The sequence below is a fragment of the Microtus oregoni genome, unplaced genomic scaffold, assembly GCF_018167655.1.
Source record: "Microtus oregoni isolate MIOR12 unplaced genomic scaffold, Mior012 000033F_ref0000390, whole genome shotgun sequence".
Taxonomy (NCBI): domain Eukaryota; kingdom Metazoa; phylum Chordata; class Mammalia; order Rodentia; family Cricetidae; genus Microtus; species Microtus oregoni.
The window spans coordinates 13,783,460-13,791,936 of NW_024543092.1; the positions used below are offsets into that span (position 1 = coordinate 13,783,460).

General features: G+C 41.4%; 1 non-coding gene across 1 annotated transcript; it reads left to right on the forward strand.

Moving 5' to 3' along the window:
- Positions 1–740: 740 nt before the first annotated feature.
- LOC121466664 lies at positions 741–847 on the forward strand. Its single transcript, XR_005976790.1, has one exon. It is a non-coding gene; the product is annotated as a U6 spliceosomal RNA (small nuclear RNA).
- The last annotated feature ends 7,630 nt before the right edge of the window (positions 848–8,477 follow it).

Genomic DNA, 8,477 nt, shown 5'->3' on the forward strand with positions numbered 1-8,477 from the left:
TCAACACTACATCGCCCAACAAACCATACATTTACAGGGCTCCAAAACAGCCAGAAGATCATGACGGTTGTTTTTCAAATCCTTATGTACACGCTGATGTAATCAGCAAAAATCCTAGAATTGTTGTGAATTGTCTTGCGTTTGTGTGCCCGTGCATGTGGAGACCAGAGGATGGCATCCAGTGTCTTCCTCAGTCGGGTTCTCAAGCTTGAGGTCACGTCCAGGTGCTTACAAGGCAGGTGCTTCAGCAATTAAGTCATCATCCCTGTTCCTGGATTAAATTGTCTAACATTTATTCCATAGTGTAGAGGGCTTTTTTATTTTTTAAAATTAAATAAGGGGAAGGTGACATTTGATATGTCAATGGTGTTTCTTTTAAAATTAACTTTTTACATGTATCTATTGATTGTATGTTTATGGGGGTGGTGCGTACCACAGCATGCATATAGAGATTGGAGGAAAACTTGCAGGAATTAGTTTTCTCCTCCTACCGTGATGGATCCTGGGGACTGAACTCAGGATCAGACAACTTTACCTGCTGAAACATCTTGTTGGCTCACATGTCCATGGTCTGTGAATGCAGATGGCTATAAAAACATTTCCTGGACTCTACATTGAGAGTCAAGCAAATTTTCAGTTACATCAAGAGTTTTAAGTCATTGGGCAGTGGCGGCACATGCCTTTAATGCCAGCACTCAGGAGGCATAGGTTCAAGACTGATCTTGAAAATACTAATGCTCGTGCTCGCTTCGGCAGCACATCTACTAGAATTGGAAGGATACAGGGAAGATTAGCATGGCCCCTGCGCAAGGATGACATGCAAATTCGTGACGCGTTCCATGTTAAAAAAGAAAGAAAGAAAGAAAGAAAAAGAAAATACTATGCTCAGCCAGACATGGTGGCACACGCCTTGAATCCCAGTGCTTGGGAGGCAGAGGCAGGTGGATCTCTGAGTTCAAGGCCAGCCTGGCATAGAGAGTGAGTTCCAGGACAATTAGAGCTCTGCAGAGAAACCCTATCTTGAAAGAAAAAAAAAGAAAGAAAAAAATACTAATATTAAATATTGGCAGCATATTCCAATAGCTAATGCAGAATAGTGATGGTTAATGACTGATTTTGGACTATACGAAGATCATCATATGCATTGTCCGGTTTTAGTCCACACAATTACTTTATGAAACAAGAATTATGTAAAAAAAAATAAAAAAAGAAAACCTGTTTGATTCTGGCTGCTTAGCCATTAACCAAAAACAGTAATAAAACTGTAGAGAATTCAAAAAAAAAAGAATTATGTTTCTATTTTTATGGATGAAGAAGCTACTAGTTCAAAGATTATTGACACATATACAAGTTGATACAACACATATACAAGTTGATACAACACATATACAAGTTGATACAACAAATCAGATTATCTGTGGAACAGGTAAGCAAATGCCAGATCCGCCAGTATCAGAGTGTGAGCTCATACATTCATGATCTAACACAACAAACATAACCCATATATAAAACTATAGGGAATGGAAGAAAAGGCAGCAGTGAAAGACGCTATATCTATTGTGTGGTGCTGGTGACACCAGTCAAAGCCAGTCTTCTGCACGCATAGCAGGTGCCTGTCCACACCCCTGTCTCCCCATCCCTTCAGTCCTTGGCTTTTTTAGACAGGCTTGTTATGTGGGATCAGGCTGTTCTTGAACGTAAGATCCTCCTGCCTCTGCTTCTGCCTCCTGAGGTCTGGGATGGTAGGTATGTACCACCATACACAGCTATAATGTCTCTTTGTAAATATATTTGGATGACAGTCACGTGCTAAGAAAATGTCACATTATGATCCGGAGTCAGGCTAGACGTCATGTATTAAATACAAAAAGTGAAGTGACACAGAACTAAAAGTTGAAGGATGGAAACATATTCCTAAGAAGGAAAACAAAGGCTGTGGCCCTGTGAGATGGTTCAGCGATTAAGGCTCCTGCCACTAAACCTGATGGCTTGACTTGGATCCCTGGGACCCACATGGTAGAAGGAGAGAAGTGATTCCCACTAGTGGGCCTCTGACTTTCCCATGCATGCACATATGTGCGCACACACACACACCTCACACCCCTAAATTCCCCAGAAAGGGAAGCTAGGATTTCTGTTTATTCTGTTGAACGTTCTAATCAAAACAGCTTATATCATCTTAACCATTGCTAAGAATGTGGAGATGGTGAAACAGCAGCCACTGAGCCAAGATAATATTGCCAGAGTAAAGCAGAATCAATGGAATATTTTGGTTACTATTTCAAAGTGACTTCCTCCAGGTATAATGGCACATCCTATAATCTCAGCATCTGGGTGACAGAGGCAGGAGAATAAAGAGTTCAAGGCTAGCCTGGGTTACACAGGGAGTTTGGGGCCAGCCTAAGCTACATAAGACACTCTAGTAAGAAGAAGGAGGAGGAAGAAGAGGAGAGGAGAAGAAGAAGGGGAGAGGAAGAGGAGGAGGACAAGAAGAGGAGGAAAAGAAAGAAGAAAAGAAAAACAAGTAAGCTTCCCTCACAGAGAGTTATGAGAGCTGGATGGTCATAAAGCAGAATCAAGGGGAACATAGGTTATGAAATGCAGTCATTGAAACCAGCAAAAGTCAGGCAGACAAACAAGCACTGTTCATCCAACCTGGACGGGTGAGGCAGCCATGCTGGTTTGGGCCAGAGCTGGGAAACTCCACAGGACTGAGGGCTTTTTGTGCCAAAACCCGGAAGTTATGGGCAAACTGTCAGGAAGATGGGACCCTCTGGGAGACAGAAGGAAGGAACACAAGTTGGAAATCCTTGAAAAGTCATGAAAGAAGCTAGTTATGAAAACTAGAAGCAAAACTGTCAACACTTCCCCAACAGGAGATTTGGGCGAAGAAATAGTTTAGGAATAATAATGAGTCATTTTCCTGAATTAAAGGAAACTGAAAGATCTGAGGAGAGGAGGATTTGAGACTGCCAAGGAAAATGACATGTTTATTTTATTCATCCAAGACAGAGAGAAAATTCTGAAAGTATTCCAGATGAGAATGAAGCACCCACAAAAAAAGTGAGTATTGTGAGTGGTAGCGAAAGCAACACTGGGTACAGGAAGGCAGGGGATACGATTTTTAAAGTGACAAAAAAATAAATAAAAAACCTCAGAGTTTGTTACGCTAAACTTTCTGAAAAGACAAGGCTACAACAAAGATGCACTTTGGGGATGGGAGTGAGCTGGAGAGATGGCTCAGTGGTTAAGAATATTTACTGCTCTCGCAGAGGACCTGAGTTCCTTGCCCAGCATCGGCGTCTGATAGCTTGCACTGTCTTGTAACTCAGCTAAGCTCAGGAGGTCTAACACATCCTCCATAGGTATGTGCGCGCATGTGTGTATGGACATATGTAGACACATGTACACATAAACAAAAAACTGAGTAAATATATATGTGTGTGTATGTATGTATGTAGATAGATAGATAGATAGATAGATAATTAGGATACACTTTATGTGATGGCATAAATATATTGAACTTACAGTGATCTGCCTGCCTTTGCTGCCTGAGTGCTGGGATTAAAGGCAGGCAGCACCACAGCCAGCTATGATGAATAATTTTGATTGTTGGCTTGATAGTATTTAAAGTCCCTGAAAATAAAGCTCAGGGTGTGTTTCCAAAGTGGTTTAATTGAAAAGGGAAGACCCTCCCTAAATGTGAGCGATGGCAGCATTCTTCTCTGTCTAGTTCCTACTGGGTGTTCAATGAAACCCACTGCCTCAGGCTCCTGGTGCCATGACTTCACCACCAGCATGTGACTGACCTGTGATCGTAAGCCAAAATAAGTCCTTTCTTAAGTTATTTTTGCTAGATATTTGGTGACAGCAACAGAAAAAGCAACTAATCCACTTTAAGACAGAAGGACTTAGAACTTTGCCATATTTTAACAGGTCCCCAGACCTTAGTAGTCTTCCAGACCTTAGCACAACTGATTCCATGATGGAAATACCATTCAGGTCCTATAATTCAGCATGTAGACAGCAACACCAGCCAAAACAAAAACCTAAGCCATCAAAGTCCATAGCCCTGGGAAAGACTCTGAATGTACTAACCTTGCTCTTTGGCTTCTGTCTTTGTGCTTCTGGCTAACTGTTCTTGTTAACTGAAGTGTGTCAACCTGGAACGTGGTTTTTGTGCTTAAAAATGCACCCTGGGCGGGGCGGTGGTGGCGCACGCCTTTAATCCCAGCACTCGGGAGGCAGAGGCAGGCAGATCTCTGTGAGTTCGAGACCAGCCTGGTCTACAAGAGCTAGTTCCAGGACAGGCTCCAAAGCCACAGAGAAACCCCGTCTCGAAAACCAAAAAAAAAAAAAAAAAAATGCACCCTGGGAAACACACCTATGGCAACACTGGGATCGCAAATGCCTAGTGTAAGTTGTTATCCTACCACTGAAGACTTTCTGTCGGCTTAACCGGTGTCAGGTGAGTCTTCGTTGGTGGATAGCACACAACAATATGAATCTCTCTCTGAACACATGCACTCTTGGGAAACGTCCTGTTAGAAAGGAAATAAATGCAGGAGAATACCAGAACACACACAGAAACTCAGGCCTTAGTGACACCTGTGTACTCTAAAGCAGTACTTCTCAGTTTTCCTAATGCTGTGACCCTTTAATACAGTTCCTCATGTTGTGGTGACCCAATGAATAAAATTATTTCTGTTGCTACTTCAGAACTGTAATTTTGCTACTGTTATGGATCATAATATAAATGTCTCAAACACAGGATATCTGATATGCGACTCCTGTGCAAGGGTCCTTTGACCCACAAAGGGGTCTCAACCCACAGGTTGAGAATCACTACTCACTGCTCTGCTTGTGGCAGAAACAAGACGTGCATTCAGCAACTCAGAACCTAAGTTCTTACTGTCAAATGCCCGGGCAGGAGGTGACTGAGGTGGTAAGAGATGAAAATACACTAGGTGCTGATAAGTTTATAGAGACATTAAGTAAGTGTAGGGCTTAAGAAACTAGTGGTAACCATATAAAATGCCAAATCAGAATCCTGTAAATATTTTCCAATTGAAGGAATACAAACACAAAATCTGTAGTTCTTCAACAAAACTCAGAAAAGAGAAATCAGCAGAAAAAAGAAAAAATAGGATCTTATGAAGTACTAATATGGATAATAAAAGAAATGAAAGTAGGGAAGGTTATGGGGTCTAGAGGGGAAAACTGAGGGTAGTGGGGGGAAACAAATATATTTTTTGTCTCATAAAAAGAGTTTAGATTTAATATCTATTTAATATAGAAATATATTATATAATATATTTAATGAAAGCTAAAAGAAAACTATCTGAGGGGAGAAAAGGGAACCAATGGAGGGGGCAAAGGGGTCAAGGTAGAGTAAAGGGGGCAAACATGAGACAGTACAGTAAAACGCATCTATGACAAACTTTACTACTACTACTGCTTAGGGGCTGGGCAGTGGTGGTGCATGCCTTTAATCCCAGCACTTGGGAAGCAGAGGTAGGCAGATCTCTGAGTTCGAAGCCAGCCTGATTCACAGAGCAAGTTCCAGGATAGCCAGGGCTATACAGAGAAACCCTGTCTCGAAAAACCAAGAATATTAAATAAATAAAAGAATAAAATAAAAGAATAAAAAGTCTTAAGACCCAGATGTGTTGGTGGATGCCTTTAGGTAGGTCTATCTGTGCGTTTGAGGCCAACCCAGTCTGCCTACACTGTGAGTTCTACAACAGACAGAGCTACATAGTGAGACCCTGTCTCAAACCTTCCATCAAATATGTTATTCTATTTAAGCAAATACAATAAATTTATATGGTGGCTGTTCTTGATCATCAACTTTGACTACATCTGGAATGAAGTACAACCCAAAAACAGAGGGCACAGCTGTAAGAGATTGGTTTTGCTTGGTTTGTAGTGGGCGAATCTACTTCTAGTCTGGACCTTTGAGGTAGGAAGACACACACCTTTGATACTGATTTCGAGGTACCTTTAATCTGGGTCACCCCTTCTGCTGGAAGCCTATATAAGGAAGGACGCTTTTGCTATTTGCCTCCTTGCTAGCAAGTTCATCCCCTCATTAGAGCCTACTTCTTTGGATTCCAGAATATAGTGTAGAACAGCTGAGACATCTAAATCTGTGGGTTGTGCGACTTCTGGATTTTTGAACTTTCCATTCATAGCCAAGTATTGTTGGACTGGTTGGACCATAACTTAGAAGTGATTCTAATAATTCTGATGTGTAAATGTGTGTGTGTGTGTGTGTGCAATGTTACTCTAACAAACCCTGACTAATACAGATTCAAAACATAAAAGGTTCCTAAAAGTTGAATTAAAAAGCAAAAGCAAAGCATCGCAAAGTTCCTATAGGAAAATGTTATGCAGAAAACCTGAAAGCAAATAGTTGAGATAGAAATATTACATCAAAATGAAGTAAAGCTAGAAAAAGACTTTTTTTTTTTTTTTTTTTTTTTTTTTTTTTTTTTTTTTTTTTGGTTTTTTGAGACAGGGTTTCTCTGTAGCTTTGGGAGCCTGTCCTGGAACTAGCTCTTGTAGACCAGGCTGACCTCGAACTCACAGAGATCCGCCTGCCTCTGCCTCCCGAGTGCTGGGATTAAAGGTGTGCACCACCACCTCCTGGCTGGAAAGGACTTTTAATATGACACATATTATTCAGTGTTTTTCACCTTGAGTTTTCAAAGGAAGAAAGCATTAAGAGTAGAACGGAATCAAACACAATCTACTACCTAAAGCAATACAGAGCAATAAGATGAAATCATGAGGCGAGGAATATAACCTGGCTAACATAGTTGAGGTGGCCATGGGGGTCGGGAAGTGACGTGGACTAATGAAATGCAGATGTTTTAAACACAGCTGGCAAACGCCAATGAACAGGCCTATAACCAACCAACAAAACAAAAATGCATACTCTACTTAAACAGGTGTGAAACTTACACAAGTTTCTCAGAAGAACCTTCAGGTGAGTTTTGGCTTCATCTCACTAACTGCAACCTTAGCTTTAGCTACGCCTGCCTGAGAAAACCTTATAACTGAATCCTCTTCAAGGTTGGCCTCCCGCTCTCTGAGATCTGCCTGCCTCTGCCCTGTGAGTGCTGGGGATAAAGGCGTGTTCCACCATGCCTAGTTTAAAGCATTTATATTTAGTAACCCAGAGTGAGAGACAGATAAGCTCTTACAGAAATGTAGCACTTTAATTACAAAAATGTTTAATATTTTCTGACCGTTATTCTTCAGCATGTAGATATAAAATTAGTATCTACTTGGACTGTACAGTTTTATGATGTTTGATTTTAAAAACTGTCTCATCTCATCTGAGGATGAGATCTGCCAGGGTGGAGGAAGGCAGCAGCAAACTGAACAGCTGCAGGGCTTATAGAGGGATTCTTCTGGGTAATGTTTTTCCAGGGATGAGATTTTCAGGTGGGAATTGGTTAGATCTCAGTCCCTTGAGCTCAGATTGACTAGATCTCATCCTCAGGGATTGGTTAGTTTTCTGCTCTGGGATTGGTTCATTTTCCTGCTCAGGGATTGGTTGGTTTTCTGCTTAGTTGGTCAGAGACAGGTTTGGCTCTGTTTTCAGGGCCAAAGTGTGTTTCTTTCAAAGGCCCCTTTTAGCTTTTTGGCTCTAATTTCAAGGCCAGGGCATATTTCTTTCACTGGCCCTGATCCTAGGGCCAGGGTGAGCTTCTCTGGCTGGCCCTTTTATCCTATATTAACTCTGTATGGGAAAAAATGAGCCCATCTGTGTCACCAATGTACACACTTCCTTTAGTAAATATTAAAATTATGTATGTCAAAATTGTTTAAAATAAATGATTCACTTTTAGTAAATGTTTCATTTGCTTGCCTCTTTTATATACTTATGCTATCCAGTTCACATAAAAAGTTCTTAGAAGCCGGGCGGTGGTGGCGCATGCCTTTAATCTCAGCACTCGGGAGGCAGAGGCAGGCGGATCTCTGTGAGTTCAAGACCAGCCTGGTCTACAAGAGCTAGTGCCAGGACAGGCTCCAAAGCCACAGAGAAACCCTGTCTCGAAAAACCAAAAAAAAAAAAGTTCTTAGAAAAAAAGGAGCCATAAGCTAAGGAAAAATATAAAGATGATTTATGTTAACTATGCTTTATTATATTTATATTAAGTGCTATATTAACATTTTACCTTCAATGCTCCAGAAGGAGGAACTGGATCCCATTGGACTATAGTGTACAGACACTTAAAATCTGCCATGTAAGTGCTGAGAACTGAACTTGGGACTTTGGAAAGAGTAGCCAGTGCTATTACCCACTGAGCCATCTCTAAGCCCAGTTGGCAGTGAACTTTTAGAGCAGCCGTGAGACTGGTTTTACTGTTGCTCCTTGATGCCTATGGCACTTCCATTACGGGAGCACTTTATGCCAGGGCACCTGAAGAGCACCTGTGCTGGCTGGACTTCTTGTGCAGTACTTT